General features: G+C 39.2%; 1 non-coding gene across 1 annotated transcript; it reads right to left on the bottom strand.

Moving 5' to 3' along the window:
* Positions 1–16,973: 16,973 nt before the first annotated feature.
* On the bottom strand, positions 16,974–17,048 carry Trnas-cga (transfer RNA serine (anticodon CGA)). Its single transcript has one exon. It is a non-coding gene; the product is annotated as a tRNA-Ser (tRNA).
* Positions 17,049–18,496: the final 1,448 nt, after the last annotated feature.

Genomic DNA, 18,496 nt, shown 5'->3' with positions numbered 1-18,496 from the left:
ATAAGTACAGTTGGTCTGCAGAGAGCCGATTGACTCGAAGGAGTGTGGTAACAGATGGGTCTGTAGGTCAGTAGGCAATTTGGCTGACCACACCACCCACAGAGTGACGTCCGGCATGGTATGCTCTCTCAAAAGTAACTGAAGGCAGCGCCAGAGTGGTGATGGAGTTCGGTCACCCAGGTGTTCCTCATACAAGATCTTGTTGATTAATTCTTGTGGTTAGCAGGCGAGTCATTCCATCATCGTTTTCTTCGCAAACTCGTATTTTGGTGGAGGCGATGGTGAGAGGAGTAGATCGCAAAATTAAGTCTGAGTGACCATGGAAGTGCTTGACGAGACACAGGAATTTAGAGTTGTCGTCGGACACGTGATTCAAATCGAAAAGATGCTCGACGAGCGTAAACCATGATACAGGGTTGTCTTCATATAAAGGTGGCAGCTTCAGCAGACGTGCTGGGGGAGGAGACGAAGGCGGCTTTGGTATCCCTTGGAAAACCGGCTGGTCCATGGCAGGAGAGGCCGTACAGATGGCGTGGCTGTGTTAGTGGCATCAATGTCCGTAGCAATGGTGGGGTTGCATTGTCCTTGACGTGTCGCGAAAAAAACGACGCTGCTGGCGCCGTCGGTACCGTGCGAACGAGCGGTTGTGCGATACGTGTATGAGTCCTGTAAACTAGACCGTAGGTTACAGGTACTTATTTGAATTTGCCCACCTCGGAAACAACGCGGAAGGCCGGCGCGGCAGACACAGGCGGAGATATGGGAGAGGCGAGCGGCTTTGAGGTTGGAACCGGGGACCCCTGCAAATGGAGGGGGGTCAGAGGGAGGGGGGGGGTTGGTAACTCGTGTAACAAAAGTGTGAGTTCTCCGTGGACGTTGAAAACACGTCTCGTGGGGTCGGACTATAAATTACCAGTGGAACTTGCAGAAGATTACTGCGGTGTGGTAAGATGCCCCTGGAAGGCGAAACGCCGAAAGATGTACTCGAACTCACGTGATCGAAATGTTGAGCAATAGGTCTGAGGGGTGAGCAAGGAGAATTTTGCGCAAGAAAATGTCCATTGTTAGTCTGCATATGAGGCAAAACCGGAAGAGGTCGCAATTGATAGTGGCCGGGCGCATTTTGCACAAATGGCGGCGTTGCACACAGTACGACAGTAACTGTTGTTGCTACCCATTGAGAGTCAAAGTATGTGTGCGACTTAGATCGGTTTGAACATTATACGATCGATCAGTAGGAACACAGTTCTGAATATTATCCACTTCACATGTTGGCGAGCACAATCTGGCGACACGAAATCTGAGCCCATTGTTTGAGTTAATGGTGTAGCACTCGACCATTGTAGAACAACAAAGTTGGAGATCGCGAATCACTATGGAGTTAGGGAGAGCCAGCTGTTGGCAAAGTATTGAAGGGGCCCGGCGGTCGTAGCTTGGCTTCCCAATCTTCGAACAAAGTGTTGGGTGAGGTAGCCATGGCGGCGTGCGCATAACCTGTTGACTTACAACATCCAGCGCGGAAGTCACAGAAGATTTAGAAACTTCGGTGTCACCAGTATGGGAACAGGATACCAATAGGGGTATACAGAATAAACTGTTCCCACTAATATCTGCATATACCTATATTTCGACAATTGTCATACATGTTCACACAGTACAAGGTATAAGAACATTTTGATAAAACATGGCGGCTCGGATGAGCGACCTGAGTCCCAAAGATAAATGTCGTCTGTGGTCGATATGACCTATCGACACCACATGTGTTTTAAGTGTGGGTGACGTAGAGGGGAGTAAGAGATCTCTCCACCCCTCCCTACAATTACTCGCCAATAGTTAAAAGCCAGATTTTATTTCACTTGGAGGCAATTTCTCTACGCACTGATCAGTGCGGTCATTTACTTTTTACTATTCCAAGCGGAAGTGCATTTGTAGCACATTTCTGAAATGATTTAGTGCTGCCGTTCTTGAGAACGTGTTCTATTGTGCTCCGTTAGAAGTAGAATCATATCGGGACTGCAGATTTCTATAAGAGAGGCATGTATTTTCTAAGGGCATATTCACATACCAATATGTATCACCATCTAACTAAAGCAATATGTTTCCAGCCTGATTTGTAACAGGAGATCCATGAAGTAAATAATTTATGTGGACGTTAGGTGCTATTACATGACCAGTGGTATCATGAGCTATAATTAATCAATGGCTAACAAACAACGGAATGTAGTTACCAGTGACTGTTATTCATTTAGTGACAGTGATCTGTTTCATCTGTGAGTGAGCTTATGGATATGTGCAAGTGAGAACAGGCTTGTACCCCGAATTTATACGTATGGATCAGTGAAGCCTGATGGATTCTGGAAGCTTGGTATGGTACAGGTGTTTCGGCACCAGGACAGTTTGAGTAGGCATTCGAAATATTCAATGTACAGTCTTACCCTTCGCGCAGTGAACGGAAGTGGTGCACTGTGGTCACCCTCTACGACCAAGACAAAGGACGAAGTGGAACGCAGTGTAGTTAATCCGTAAATGCGGCAGACACTGCACAAAGCACTTTACTCACAAGCGCGGTTTACACTTGCGGCCCGCCTGTCTCAGCGGGGCGTGGCTACTGGGCGCTGTAACAGCGCGCAGCGTTCGCCCAGACTTATTGTTGCGTATGCTTACCTTCAACCGACGCAGTATTGGCGTACCGAATGCTACGAGGGGACGATTTGAATCGCCAGCAAAACGCAACTTCTTATGGGTGCCCACCAGCCAGAGCGACAAGATGTGAAGAAACAAATACCATGATCCGTTCAATACTAGTACATACCACTGCCACTCATGATCCACCCCCATGAACAAATAAAAAACTACATCTATGTTCTCTGAACAAAAACTGAACAGCACCTGTGTTTATTTTATGCAGCAGAATTAAGTTAGACTAAGTATTAATCGATCGTTGTAAGGTTTTTTTTCGTACATGCTTACCATTTGTTCTTGATGAGAGACCTAGAAACTAAATGATGGGAAATATACTGGGATATATGCGAACGGACTCAACTAGTAAAGAGGAATACGTGGAAAATGCAGCCACCATGAGGCAGAAGGTACCACTACTGCCAACCTAGGTGCATTCCCAGACCAAAACAAGTGATGTCATTAAAAATTATATTTTTGTGTTACTCTGTATATATATGTAATGGTAAAATGTAATCTTCTAAATTGTTTGAAGTGTAATGAAAAACAGATGTAAGATATGTATTTGTATGTAACCACGAAAAGTACTTGGAAAAATAAGGAAAGACTAACATAAAAGAGAAAGGAAAGGGAGGGAATCGCATGACCTAGTAATGTTTGTATTATAAGTAGTTTCTAGGGTAGAGTGTTACGATATGAACTGAAATGTACAGATGTTTTTTATATAGTGAAACATCATTATGTAAATAAGTGTATTATGAAGTTCCTGAACTGACATAGATACTGTACCTAGTGATATGTGAAACGAACGTGTAAAAGAGACACACACAGTTAAATGGAACTTGTGAAAGCAAAGTGATGGAACTGCCTCTTTGGGCAAAATGATTGCACTTATATCCCTCAAACGAACTAATTTCACGGACAATTCGGCCAAGGGGGATATGTGGAGATCCTTTTCCAATATTTCCTGATAAACAAAAAAATAAAATATTTGCCAGATATTGATCAGCCAATGAAAGATAAGTAACAGCACTGGTAGACTCTGAGAGACAATGACACAATTATACTCTTCAGTTATTAGCTTTAGTTGTAATCCTCTGTTCTGCTATTGTTCATCACATAGTGTAAACATATATGTGAAACCTGGTGCTATATTTATGAAAGTTCATTTGAATACTCACCAGTTTAAGTCAAAATGAAATCTCCACAATTATAATTATTTATGGAAGCCTAATAACACATTCTCTGGGACCAATAATGTTAATATTTATATGAGATGGATACAGATGGCAGTGGTGATCTTCATGGCGGCGCAGTACAAAATTGGCGGTAGGTTTACATGCTCTTTTCCTCCTTTATAGCCGCCATTTTCATTTCTTTTAATTTGATCATTTGCCACAACAGTAAAACGTGCAATCTTCATCATTTCTCTTTTTCTAACAAAGTCCAATTCCCTTTGTTATAATTTTTATCTGATTCTTATTTCCATCAAAACCGATATTCGTTGCAACCAGGCATGAGGAAAGGTAAATCTAAGAAAATACGTGCATCTACCTCTCCCTATATATGCGAGTGACTTTTACAATAATTACAATTTCTTACCATCATCTCCCAATAGAGTAGTTATTAGACAACCCACTCACTTGCAAATGTACGTGCCTTTTCTCGTTGCTGCAGCCAGTCTGGTGTTAAATATCACTTATATTTTATTAACATTCTGTGACATAGTTTCCACTTGTGTATATTGCTGTTATCGCAAAGCTGCTTCACGGTGACAATTATTATGCCACTTTATAGTTGAGCCCATTTTCTAAATTACTGCACTGGCTGACGAAATAATCAGAAAGATTAAAAAACAATGGAGAAGGCGAATTACAAATTCTTTGAGAAATTTCATTAGATGTAGCTTTTAAGATCACCCAGATTAAATTTTAACTTGTAACTTAAATTGACATCTGGATCAACTATTTCTTTCTCCAGCCACTAATTTTACAAAAGCAAAAGTAAAGAGTTGTTCTCTGTGTGTAAATGGAATTGTGTAAATCAATAAAGGTTTTATACAAAAATAATTGTTTTGTTATTCGCTAAGACCTAAAAATCCTAAAATAATCTTATTTTTATATGTCTTTTGGACGGTGAGACTGAAACGTAGTCGAAAGTTGCAATTGGGTGACCTAGTAAAGCAGTCGAGACTGGTTACATGAAAGCATCGCAGTCCGCATTACTTATCTACATGAAATAAATGGAATATTCTGTTTGCTACACAGGTTCAAATGTGCATGACATGTAACATCACAGACAGGCCAATCAAGCCTGGCTGGCTGCCATGTGATACTTGAGCCAAAGGCGTCATGTGTGGGTGTCAGGGTTCAGCAAATTGCAATTCCTTTTGTTGTTGTGAAGGCAGATTTGATGCTGATACTATTCAGTCAAGTATCACAAGTCTGAGTGCACCCATTTCTAGTCCTCCCACATAGGAAAAATAAGTGGCTGTACCAGGAATCAAACCTAGGTCCTCAGAAAACCAGTCATCCATAAGGTAACTCAGCTACAGAGGTGGATGTGATAGGCATACATCACAATAAAAACATTATACGTTACATTTCCATAACACATCTATAACCAGTGTGTCACATTTTCACTATTGTAATGCATGTAACAGAATTGGAGAGAAGAGAAATTTGTGGCACAACTTGACTAGAACAAGGGATCGGTTGGTAGGGCATATTCTGAAGCATCAAGGGATCACCAATTTGGTATTCAAGGGCAGAGTGGAGGGTAAAAATCATAGAGGGAGACCAAGAGATGAATACACTAAACAGATTCAGAAGGATGTAGGTTGCAATAGGTTCTGGGATATGAAGAAGCTTGCACAGGGTAGAGTAGCATGGAGAGCTGGATCAAACCAGTCTCTGGACTGAAGACCACAACAACAACGATGCATGTGTATTATGTAGGTTACAATATCAGTACTGCATCAACAACACAGATCAGACGATTTCAGTACATTACATTTACAACTAATATTTTGCTGCAAAATGAATTTAAAATCGCCTCCTGTTTCACACATAAGCGTTGAGTAGCCCTGCCTTCTCAGAAATAATGCACACAACAGTGCTCACCTCATAATTGAGTATGAAGTGCTTATCAATTTTTGCTGACAGTGCTAGCTGATTACGTTACTTTATAGTGGAAACTGTATGTAACTTGGTTCGAATTATATACTGAACAGCCGACTTACCAAATACACGTTCTTGATAACATTGGTGACCTTTTCACAATTTTCGTTCTATATATTATGCTTTACCTAAATTTCGAGAGCATACATTTTTGCTCTCAGTCCTATGAATTCTCTAAAAATCTCTTGATAGTTTAGCCTGCATTAAATTCGTTCTTTTTATTGATACATGGGATGTTGTAAATATTATTATCAATTTAACACACACATCACTTTTAATAAAATGAAAAATATTTGAGGTAATTTCATGATGTATTAAGCTTATCAGTGTCTGTATAACATAGTTTAACATTTTTACCTCAAATTTCTTCAACACATACCTACAATGGAAAATAACAAGCAGTGTCAAAGATAAATCTAAATTAGCCATTCCTACAGCTATGGGTTTGTCAAAAAGAATGTTAAGTCTACTTAACTCAAAAGCAACTAAATTTTTCATAAATACAACATTCGTTAGAATAAGGCAGTGGTCCAGAGATTGCTTTAAATTTCTGAAGTGAATCACTGAATTTTCGTATAACATGGAAATCAGCTTCTTTGAACTCCTAGCTTATGGTGCTAGGTAGAGCCACTGTTTTCTCTGGGTATAATAGGAGGTTAGAGGCAAGTTTTTGGATATTTTTAGGATACTTAAGATCTACTTCTAAAATGTAATCTATGTCTGAATCATCTGGTATGCTCACTATGTCAGAACTGTCCACAGACACAATGCATAGTCAGAGAGTGCTAGGGATTGCATAATGGTCCAGCTGTAGAGACTATTAACATTGAGGAATGTAATATATGATTCAGTGTAGTTTTCATTATAATCAGTCATTAAACTGCTATTTGCAGTATTTGCAGCTGCATCTCTATGCAAAGAGTGAAAATACCCTCTCTAGTGTCATGCTCAATAAACTGTTATTTTTCTATGTCTGTAATAAGCGGCAATTTTACATTAATACTTTCAGCAAAGAATCCCATGCTAAGTCAGGGGAAGTAACATAGAGGGCGGGATCCAGTTTGTCTGCTTTTAGATAGAGTGCACTGAAATTTTCGAATACATCGGCCAAAACCAAAACATCTCTTTTCAGATATAAGCAATCTCTTAATGTCTTGCAATCAAATGAACACCACAATTTAAGTACCCAGTGACTCTAATATCTCATTTAGGCAGATTGACGAGGGTATATTTCTCTCTCAACTTAAACCATTCCACGTGTGTCTGTGTGATGCCAGAGGGTTGATTCGTGACATCATCTGAAAAACAGAAAATCTGTTACAGTGCCACCTGGTGACTTGGTCCGCAAGGAGCTCAACTGAGACAGCATTCACAAGAAATTTGGAGCCAGCAACGAACTTGTGATGTCACACTAGTGGCCTTGTTGGCCATATTTCGTGTACACTCGGCTCTGTGCAGGGCGCACAGAAATACAGTATGCCAATGGAAATGCTCTCAGAAAAGATCTTAACTTTGTTGCTTGCTGCCAAGACTTGCATGTACTTAAATTTGCAGTTAAGAATTATTAAACTCATCTGGAACAGTTACTCGCTTCCTACTGGAGAAGGCTGCTGGCACTCATAAGATATGCAGTGCCACATGCTGTGATGTACATGCTTTGGGCTATCTCTTTCATGGGCCTTATATTGCCATAAGTGATGTTACTCACCTGCCAACATCTGACACCTACATATAAAGTTTTTCTTAGTTAAAAAACTTTATTGCACACACAACACATGTTGGAATTCGCCAGTATACGTCTCAAAACTAGCAGTGATTCAGATTGACTAGAGTGAGAGATGACATCTTGATACAACATCACGAACTTTAGCCAACAAGAAACCCAATTGCTGGGCATCCCCAAGTCACAGTAACTCTTTGCTGAACCAGCACCTTTTTTCCTTCTCTTCTTTATACACAGTGTTAAAGTCAGTGCTTTGCCTGTAATGGTCGCCATTCCCATTAGTGTGAAAATATGATGTTAACTTCGTTGGTATGTATACAGGCTTGTTTGACAAGCATGTGGATACAAAAGAGTGAATTTGACAACCAAAGTATGATTTGTAAAGACTGCTTTTGATGCTATTTGGTATTCCAGCTCTTTGGTTGATGTCTCTGGTGCTTCCTCGCCTGGTTGCAGCCACACTTTCTACCTCCATTCCTTCTGTTCCAGTACTTGATTCACTGGCATCAATTCCTTACCTGTCATTTTCAATTTCCTGTGAGTCAGTGGAAGTGGTGTTTAACATTGTTTCCAAGTGTTCTTCAGTGTCTATATTTTTTATTAACCCACATGGAACTACTGAGGTGCAATGCCTATTTTCATTGGAACCCCAAACATGGCTTCAGATGGTGAACATCTGCTCACTTCATGATAAGCCCTATTTTTCATTGCTTGCACAAACCTCAGCCCTTCAGACCATTTTGAGGTTTTATTTGTTTCCATACAAGTTGATAACATATTTTAGATATCTTGATTTGCTCTTTCGACTGTTCCCAGAGACTGACTGTTCCTCAGTTTCCCACTGAGTATTTTTTTTCACTCCACAACCCACATAAACTTTGAATGACTTGGTTACAAAACTCTCTACCATTATCAGGATACTCGGAGCACCAAAGGTGGTAAAAGTGTGCAAAAGATGGTATGCTACTTCATCAGCCCTTCTTGAAGTTAGTGTGAAGAGGAGAACAAATTCTGTCAGATGATCTTGGGATACAAGTATGAACCTTGACTTATTGTGTGGGTTTGCCTGCATGTCGATTAAGTCAATTTGGCATTGTGAATTTATTTCATTGTGTATGATAGGTTCCACTTCAGCACCCCTTTTCAATGTCTTTTGCTTTTTCTGACATAGTTAACATAATCTCAAATAATTAACAATTGATTCAACAGTCACATTCTTATACTTACGATTCCGTTCCACAATCATCAGTGTTTGGTTGCCATGGGCTATAGCAGTTTAGGTCTCCTGTAGTACATTAAACAGTTCATCAAAAGGAATGTAACAATGAATTTCTTCTTTTGCAGCAGACACGGGTGCTATGAGTTTCTCTTCACCTCCAATGCTGAGAATATCATATCACTTCAGACATCTGTAGTGAACAGATTTTTTTATTGGAAACGATTTTTGCATTTTTCACTTCACTTAGCAAAATATTATATTGCTCAGCGGTTACATAAAAATTGTTCTCCTTCTTCTTATTCACTGATTCACTTAAAATGTCAGAAAATCTGTTACACATAACATCACTCATTCTGATGCAAAACTGCAGAAGAAACGCCACTAAAACAAAAGTCGTAAAAGTGACCATACACACGATGCTCGACACTGCCTGAAACTATGCAGTGGTGAGCAAACCGAGAACTCATAATTTCCACCAACGAAACTTATCTGAACACAAAATTGTCAATAATGAAACTTGTCTGAACCTGCACAACGGAGGCAGGAGTCTTTTGTCCAGCTTTTACCAGTTTGTATTGGTAAATCCTAAGATTTACTAATGTATCTTGGTAAAAGTTCGAAATCTATGCATCCAATGAGAAATTATGGACCTTTACCACACTGCGATGGTAAATCTTAGGTTTCACCAGTTACTTCTAGAATTTACCAATTGTCTTACTTTTACAGTAACATAATATATCAGGATATGTGTAGAGAAATGATAGCCATGTCAGTCGGCATAAGAATCACTGAATAATGAAAAAAGGTAGCTAGAACCAAATATATTTTGAACATCAGTCAGAGAAGAATTCGAATAGGAACGGTATGTGCCATCAGTGCATACAACATTATTTGGATGTATGTTCCCCCTATGGAATGATAATTCTACTTTAGTTTCAAGACGTATGTGCTTCATGTAATTTGAGGAACATACACCATTGTCCTAATGGAGACAGCTCCTTAGGAATTTTAAAATTCAGTAATAATGTACATGAGTGTAAAAACTATGCCGATTATTGTTAAGTCAGGCCAGTCTGTAGACATGCATACGTTTTGTGGTCCAATATTTGTCACAGGTGTACAAGTGTATGAATAGAGCATGAATACTTAGGGCGAAATTCCCTCAGACTTCAATAAGAATATAATAATTGTAATCCCAAAGAAAGCAGGTGTTGACAGATGTGAAAATTACCGAACTATCAGTTTAATAAGTCACAGCTGCAAAATACTAACGCGAATTCTTTACAGACGAATGGAAAACTGGTAGAAGCCGACCTCGGGGAAGATCAGTTTGGATTCCATAGAAATGTTGGAACACATGAGGCAACACTGACCCTACGACTTATCTTAGAAAATACGTTAAGAAAAGGTAAACCTTCGTTTATAGCATTTGTAGACATGAACATCAGTGAATAATCACAGTGTGAAAAAGCCTAATGCATATCAGTAAAAGAACAGTGAAACTGTGTTGGAACACCAGTAGAGCGACCACTACAAGCCCAATTAATTCATGTGCATTGTTATTCAAGAGAGCTTTATGGCATCCCTATATGTTGTCATAAGATGCAATTTGACGAAATACGTATGAGACTGTCTGAATTTAGCAGAACACATCTTGTGGACATATGGATACACCTTTTATCAAAATAATTAATTTTGTAAAACTTATTAATTTATTGAATCACAGATGATATGCATTTTATAGACATATTATAGTAATTGTATTAATGAGAATTATGAGCTATGATTTTTCTATCTGCAAAGTAGACAATGTATCCTCATCTTCTCTTGTTCTTCGTCTCTCTTGGTCTCTGGTTCTCTTGGTCATGTAAATGTGGTAACAGGTTACCTAACCATATCAGGTCTGTAGCTGTAACATCTGCTTTATTTCAGCATTCATAACAGCCCAATGGCAAAATAATGTAGCAGCGCCTGATCAATCAGATCGACACCATTAAGCAGCAAAATTGAATTTAAAACTTTTTCTTTCCAGCAGCGCTCACATCAGCGCAACAAATACTAAAAATTTCTTTCACAGGATTATACAAACCTGGCGCAGCCAATATTTAATGTTTTTCTCCAAGTAGGTGAGCATTAAATAATTCTTTGTTTTGCTGACCTGGCTGCACGCAACAAAGAGTCATTACAATTATTTTCTCAGTTAAATAGTGTGACAGAAACTAAATGATAATGAAGTTAATCCAGGCTGTTTATTATTTAATTTCAGAGAGATTTCGTATGGAATATTGTGTTATAACGTCTGTCTATTGATCTGGTGTGTTAGGACTAGCCAAAGATGTGTGTCATCCCCTGATTTTAAAATCATGCTCTAATGCTAACTAAGGCAGAAACTAATATTAATTGGAATAATTCATTACAAGACAAGCGGAATAATCCTTTGGCAAGTTAATTACATACATAGCCTCAAACCCAATAAAAATGCATCAGCCAAAATTTCTATTAATAACTTTTAACTATGACAAACCTAAAAAGGTAAATAATAACAAAAAATAATAATCAGTAATCGTTAAAACATTTTCTCATTAACAATAACAGTTTTAGAGAAATTAAGGCGATTGTACAATACCTCCACCAAAGTAAATGTCATATCATTCCATCTCTGCACAATTATAAACTGGATGTCTGTTGTAGTATTTTTCTAGAATGTTTTATAATTCTATTAAAGCCTATTCATATTAAATGTAAATGGACTGCCATGTCACCTCAGGGTCATGTCACATCACATCGATTCACTTACCCAGTACTGAATGGTGAAAGTGAGGTAATGAGATACACACATGATATACAAGTCATAGAGTCGTATCGAAATTGAAGAACTAACAAAATTAAAGTTAATTAGTGGCCAAACCAAATTTCATAACATATTTTCTTGCCTGCCCGATTAGCCTTGCAGACTTACGCATGGCTCTCTGGATTGGTAAGGAGTGCCTGTTCCTTGGCACAAATCAGCCCGGTGGACTTGTTTCGAGGTCCAGTGAGCCAGCCAGTCTGTGGATTTTTAGGCGATTTTCCATCTGCCTCAGCGAATGTGGGCTGGCTCCCCTTATTCCACCTCAGCTACATTACATCGGTGATTGCTGTGCAAACAAGTTCTCCACATACGCGTACACCACCATTACTCTACCACGCGAACATATGGGTTACACTCGTCTTGTGTGAGATGTTCCCTGGGGGGGGGGTCCACCGGGGACAGAACTGTGTGATAACCCTGAAAGACTGGCTCAGTGTGAGGCGGAAAAGAAGTGAAGTGGACTGCTGGACTGCTGTAGGGATTGTGTACCAGTGCGGTTGCGGCGGCAACAGAGCCTCTCCGTCATTTGTAGGCCGCGAGTTAACATAAAATATAATATGTATTTTCTTGATCATTTTATTGTGTGTAGAGTTTACCATTACGTTTTCCCCCTCACGTAAGATAAGAAAGATAAGGAAGCACATCATCCCTGCCTATTAAAACGTATTAAAATGTTATAGATTTTTTTCATTTCCATTTTTTTCGGATTTTTGGGAATTGACTTTCAGGGGAACTTTTGAGAAAAACCAGATTTCAGGGCACTTGTTTATGCTGTTTATTCAACAATACAGCAAGAGAAAGACATGTGCCAGGAAGAGTACTGAGCATGCTACTATTATGTGTAGAAATAGTGGAATGCTGCTGGGATGCCCCAAACACACCTAAGAGTTCCTCAAATGCTCTGGTGACAGCTCTGTGCACAAACATATTTGAACCTTTCAGCATTACTCTATGCTGTTCTCTTCCATGGCACTCTGCTGAAGCAGAATTACGATCAAGCTCACGCTGCAGCACTGCTGAGCTTTTATTAAGATGATGTTTCAGTGGCTCATCACCATTCCAGTATAATTGCATCTTTAGTTGTTGCTTTTTACTTTGAAACCTCACACCTCACTTGCAGCTATTATCAAGACTTCTGTAGTCATTGTGGGGTTGTCGACCACTATGGCTGCGGTGGAAACGAAGCCTCTCCGTCATTTCTAGGCCCCCAGTTAACATACAATATAATATGTATTTTCTTGAACATTTTAATGTGTGTAGAGTTTCCATTACGATTTTTTCCCCTTATGTAACTAATAACATTATAAAAAGTGCTTTTCTCCATTGTTAGACTTGACTTTTTGACTTTAAAATGTTATTCAATGAAAATTGTTTCATCAACTCACAATAATAGGTATACATGGCATATGCATCACCTAAGTTCTGTTATTGCAAAAAGTAAATAATTTTTCTCTTTTATATAGCTGAGCTCCCATATGTAAGAACGCTCCATGGAAAAACTATTCAAGTCATAATGAAATATTGATAGTTTGTCCGGAAAACAAAGTGAAATAATAAAAATAAAAAAATTAAGAAGAAACAAACGTGCAAAATCCACTTCTATAGCTTTAGTGAGCGTGGCAAAAAATAGGTTAGCTTCCGATGTTAGCAGATGATGACACAGTCAAAATTTTCATCCTGAGGAACTTTAACCGTGATGTGACGTGACACGACCGTCCGTTGATAGCCTGTGTGAATGCCGCCATTTGAAACCTATTGTGAAATGTTTTAATATACATGACTAACATGCATGAAGGAAAGTCAGAATTGGCCTTTACACAAAAAGGATGATAAATCCTGCTCTAATGACCATCGTTCAATTTATCTTGTGCCTATTTTCTACAAAATAATTGAATATTTATACAAAATCAAATTTGCAAACATTTCCAAAAGATAATATATTGTCTACGTCTCAACATAGTTATATGTTCCAGCTATCAACAGTTTAAGCTGCTGAAAATGTTATTTCGCGCAAGCCTCATTTGAATCAAAATTATCTACTGAAGGCAAGGCATTTGATTCTGTAAGGCATTGAATACTAGTGAAGAAACTACAGTGTTATTAACGACCTGAAACTCTCTCTCATTAAACCCTGACAGTCATATCTGACTATCAGTATTCGAAGACAAATTGATTGTGAAATTGCCGATAGTTTGGACATGATTCAGCTTCAAAAGAATATGGGAGGTTTTTAACTAATCTGTTGTGTCCTACATCCTAGGTGACAGTTCATAACCGAAACCGGTATATGACTAATGGGAGAATAAACAATTGATGGTTAAAATGGAAATTACAAAATATTTTACTGCTGTTGAAGCTCACCTTATGGAAACGATACAACTTTCTCTATTCTGGAAAGGCCACAAACGAAGTGAAGGAACAGAATAAAGAAAAGGTTATCCAATATGTGGTTTAAAGCCAATGAGTTATCTATTAACTATGAAAAGGCTGAAAATATTTCTTTCAGCTTTTCAATGATGATGTTGAATTCACTTCTAACAATATCTCTCATAAGCATCCATGAGTTATCTCACTCCTGGAAAAATTAAATACATCTATTTCTGAAGAACTGCTATTTAACTTCTTCTATCCCTTGTTTTACTGTCATCTGAAATATGACATACTTCTATGGGATAACTCTTCAGGGGCCAAGAAAGTTTTCATTTGGTAGAAGAAAGCGATCAGTGTCATCTCTGGGATTACCAAAAGTGACATATCATGTAGGTCTTATTTCAAAGAATTACAGATAATGACAGTCCTCTATATTTATATAGAGTTTTCTCTTGTGTGTAAAGGAAAACTTTACTGATTAAAACTTTATGCTGTCATTTCATAATCATAATACTCATCAAACGTAAAAGGCAGATTTATCTACATCTCGACTTAAAATAAAAAACCTAGACTGCTATAAATATATAGCTGTAACATTTTGCACACATTAGCTGTGTGGGCACACATTGCCACGCTGCCTTCCTTGGTATCTTTAAAGTAAGAGCGAAAAATGGCTGAAAGAGAAATTGTTTTACACTCTAAAACTGATCAAAAGTTGACCTGATTTACTAAATGACTCGAATTACTGTTTGTTTGTAGCGTGACCCCCGCCACAACCCTTGCCACCTATCCCGTCCTTTCGCTATAGGTGATGAACAGAACAGCATAATCATTAAGTGAAGCCAGTACATCAGATTTCCTGCAGTTCTCCACAAAGGTGGTCTATGGCGATGGATTATGTTGCACATCACTGTCACATGCAGCCACTGGAGCAGTGGTATGGTATCACTCTGCGTAGCAGCCAGGGGAGCAGAGGCATGGTATCACTCCCCTTAGCAGTCAAAACCATAAGGACACTGCATCGCTCTGCACTACTACCTAAGTTGTGCTCTGTAGCTTATGTGATAGTACATGGTTTGGAATTCAAAGTTTCAATTCAACAAGTATGTGGTCCTGGAGCGAGCCTAGTCACAGTAGAAAAATCCAACATGATTCTTAGGGTTGTTCCACAGGCAGTCACGACATATCCAGCCACAACATGCATCAGACTGAAGTGAATACTCTTCAACAGTGACGACTGGAGAGAGAGTGCATTGTACATTGGGCTTTTACTTCTGACATGGCTACTCAGGACCTGAATGACACATCAAATTAGAAGTTGCGTATTTTTATTCTTTCAACAAAGTGTGTCATAGAAAAGTGACTGTTAAAATTTGTGTGATGAAGACTCCAGAAGTCATGCCTACTGTAAAGTAATCAGTTGCACCCCAGTCACACTGACACCAATTGAAGCTTGGAAAAATAGAGTCATTCAGTTTCTATCTTCCTGCTGTGCATTTTTCTTCCTTTGATATCTTGTCTTATGTATGTAATGAATATGTAAGTAACTGAATAATCTCTAACTCATATTTTTACCATTAATCAAATTGGGAAGTTCTGTCTATGACCTCTATCCTTTTATTGTGTGTAACCTGGTAACTTCTTAATAATATTTAGTTCCTTATTTAACTATTAAGCGTAGTGTGCAATCTTTGTCTATCATCTATTTACTTTTATGTATCTTCTTTTATTGTCTGTTCGTTAGTTATTTGTAGTGCAATAGAGAATGTAAGTAAGTTTCCTCACATGTGAATTATGTTTTATAAAATCTCTTGTGTATTACTGATAATGACATCGATTGTATGCAATAGCTAAAGATGGGAGAATAAAAAAATAAATAAATAATTCAAATGGTGGCAGTGATACCACCAATAAAGTGGAATGGGACTTAAAGGGCAAGGTGGCTTGGGATGGAAATTTTGAAGTTGATGTTGTTGGTGGGGAGTATGGGGGAGGACGAGATGTGGTCTACTAACATCAGAAGTTAACCTATTTTCTCCAGCCTTACATTTGTTACAGTTGTCACTTCTTAATCTTTATGTTATTATTTTTCAAAGTTTTCATGCACTATTCTCGAAAAACATAATACACCAGGAATAGTGCTAAAACTATTTGGAACTTTATTAAACGAAAAGAATACAAAACTAGTAATACAAATGAAACTGAACCCACAGCAAATAGCTCTGCTAAAAATTGTGATACTTCAAGTCATTGGCCACCACTGGCCATCTCGGTGTGCCAATGATTACGTGCCTGCATTTGGCTATAAACAGTGCGTCAAGTAATAAAGAACCAAACAGAGTTGTGTTACATTTCCTTGTGCAGACACTATATGTACCACCAAAGGATATTATTTTCAAAAATACATCCCCTAAGTAGATCGCAGTACTCTACTGACTATGATGGCGTTGCTAACACAATATTGAAATGTTGTGATCACTTGATACGATTATCGTTAAGATATCTTTATAATCAATCAACAACTCAGTGCGTACTTCCTGAGAGACTTAAATATATGGCAGTAGCATCCATCTACAAAACTGTAGATTAGGAAACCAGCTCTAATTACAGATCTATATCCTTATTTCAACGGCATTTGGAAAGGAAAGAAGGAAAATGAGAGTTTAATGTGCGGTCGACAGTGTGGCCATCGAGATGCAGCACAAGCTTGGATTACGAAAGGATGGGGAGGAAAATCGGTCGCCCCACTTCAAAGAAGCCATGCTGAGATTTTTCTGTTGTGAAGGAAAATTTGGGGAAACATGTTTTTACGTATAAATTTTTGATATGTACTGAAATGTTATGTCACTTTTCAGCAGTTCCCCCCACAAAATTGACCAGACGGATCCATTATGATTTTTCTTTGGCCATTAATAAATTTAGTGCTGAAACTTCCTGGCAGATTAAAACTGTGTGCCTGACCGAGACTCGAACTCGGGACCTTTGCCTTTCGCGGGCAAGTGCTCTACCAACTGAGCTACCAAAGCACGACTCACGTCCAGTACTCACAGCTTTACTTCTGCCAGTATCCGTCTCCTACCTTCCAAACCTTACAGAAGCTCTTCTGCGAACCTGCAGAACTAGCACTCCTGAAAGAAAGGATACTGCGGAGACATGGCTTAGCCACAGCCTGGGGGACGTTTCCAGAATGAAATTTTCACTCTGCAGCGGAGTGTGCGCTGATATGAAACTTCCTGGCAGGTTAAAACTGTGTGCCCGACCGAGACTCGAACTCGGGACCTTTGCCTTTCGCAGGCAAGTGCTCTACCAACTGGGCTACCGAAGCACGACTCACGTCCGGTACTCACAGCTTTACTTCTGCCAGTATCTGTCTCCTGCCTTCCAAACCTTACAGAAGCTCTTCTGCGAACCTGCAGAACTAGCACTCCTGAAAGAAAGGATACTGCGGAGACATGGCTTAGCCACAGCCTGGGGGACGTTTCCAGAATGAAATTTTCACTCTGCAGCGGAGTGTGTGCTGATATGAAACTTCCTGGCAGATTAAAAAGCTGTGAGTACCGGACGTGAGTCGTGCTTCGATAGCTCGGTTGGTAGAGCACTTGCCCGCGAAAGGCAAAGGTCCCGAGTTCGAGTCTCGGTCGGGCACACAGTTTTAATCTGCCCTGAAGTTTCATATCAGCGCACACTCCGCTGCACAGTGAAAATCTCATTCTGGAAATTTAGTGCTAGTTCCTTAAGCCGGTCCACACGCAACGATCTGTCTGCGCAGACATCGGCGCAAATGTCTGTACATTCCAAAGATTGCTGCAAATGTGGTGTGTTCACACGACACAAACCCCAATCTAATACTCGCCCGCCATCTGTCGGTATAGAAAAGAAATATCAGTGGCAAGCGACTACGCTCCCCGTAAACGCAAAAAATTTAATTCAGTTATTTTGAAATATAGATATGAAGGAAGTTCTGTTGTGGTCTGTGTTCGCAAATTGTGTTGCAAAAAACATTCAAACCAACCGCAGGGAACAGAGAAAACGGTCAAAATGGTGTACACAGTGGCTGCTAAAGCGAAATCAGTTTTCTCACTTAAATTTACTGCGAGAGTTGCAGGGCAAGCCTAACGACTGGCGAAATTATTTGCAGCTGGATGTCGAAACTTATAATTATCTCTTAAAGCTTGTAACTCCTCATATTATGAGAAAAAATATTTTGTATAGAGAAGGGCAATTTCTCCTCATGAACGGCTGGCGGTAACATTAAGGTTCCTAGCAACAGGAAGGAGCTACATGGAATTGGAGTTTTCAACTGCAATATCGAAGCAAGAGTTGAGTGAAATATTACCCGCAATTTTTCAATTAGAGCATTGTATGCTGCTGTCTTTTGTCTCGGTCACTGTATTCTTTACTTTAATCTTCCACAAACATGGGTGGTTTCTATATATTTCAATGAATTCACTTACAAACTCTCGAGAACACTGACG

This window comes from Schistocerca gregaria, chromosome 1 (assembly GCF_023897955.1).
Source record: "Schistocerca gregaria isolate iqSchGreg1 chromosome 1, iqSchGreg1.2, whole genome shotgun sequence".
Lineage (NCBI taxonomy): Eukaryota > Metazoa > Arthropoda > Insecta > Orthoptera > Acrididae > Schistocerca > Schistocerca gregaria.
The sequence above is the reverse complement of the archived record's forward strand: the minus strand, read 5'-3'. Positions and strand labels throughout refer to the sequence as shown.